Genomic DNA, 1176 nt, shown 5'->3' with positions numbered 1-1176 from the left:
AAAAAAAAAAAATCAACAGGTTACAGACTTCCCTAATTTGAGGAGTCAACTCAATGGAACCCTCTACTGTGTAATGGGAGTAAAAGTCATAAAAGCTCCCTCACTGGAAGCAGAAATGGTCCCCCCCTTACTAGTAAGATGCTAAATCAGACAGTGACTTCCCCAACCTAAGGGGCAACAAAGATATAGATTTATGAGTTTTCCTATTAAAACACAGCATTTATGCTACCAGCACATTATTAAGTCCATCTAATCCAAATTGCCTCAGAAGTCATTTAAAGCAATCACAATCATCTATGAAAATATTCAACAAGCGTTCTTCCTTTTCTCCAAGAAAAGGTTAAAACATTAATCATCTCTACTTTCCAAGCTACTGGAAACAAAATAATATATATAAAAAAAATACAAAGGAAAACTCCCTCCAATAAAGATCTGCTAGAGGTAGAAATTTAGAGCAGCATATACTGTTTAAGCTCTGTCTATGAGGGAATAAAATTGGTGTTAATCCGAAATTACATTAATGGAGGCTGCTTACAATATTAAAGATACAGACCGTGGGCAGTAATTTATCCCTGAATTTCATATTCAAAGTTTCCCACATTAATACCATATGATAGTTTTTACTAGTATATAATTGTTCTAATGAAAAAAAGTGCTTGCTTTCCTAACCCAGGTAATCTAAGGAAAAGACATTATTGTAAACATCACACGGACAATCTCTGTATTCATTTTTAGTCTGAAATCATACATTTCAAATGGGTAAATTTATTCTATTTTCCCTGTTTCCTAGCACTACCTTAAATAAAGGCTTTTGTGCCTCACTTAGAATGCTGAGATCTCACACATTTCAAAATGATCCATGATGAGCATGCTTTCATAAAGTGTTCAGTTTAGTGTGGCCAAGACTTATTAATTTCTTAGTTACTTGAATGCATTTTACTGGCCTCTGATACTATTAAATTTAGCATTTCATAAAAATGAAATGTTTGATGCTTCTCTAAGTTCAGCTGAGCTAGAAAAAATAAAATAATATGAATGAAAAAAGACACATTTTATGTAAAGATTGCTTATGTCCAAAGTGAACAAAAGTCCCAATTCCAGATATTGAATATGACAGAGGATCCTTAGACTCTTCTAAAAATAACAGGTGCAATGCATACATACAAAAAAAAATTT

This window comes from Galeopterus variegatus, unplaced genomic scaffold (genome assembly GCF_000696425.1).
Source record: "Galeopterus variegatus unplaced genomic scaffold, G_variegatus-3.0.2 Scaffold1891, whole genome shotgun sequence".
Classification (NCBI taxonomy): Eukaryota; Metazoa; Chordata; class Mammalia; order Dermoptera; family Cynocephalidae; genus Galeopterus; species Galeopterus variegatus.
This window is presented reverse-complemented; position numbering follows the sequence as displayed.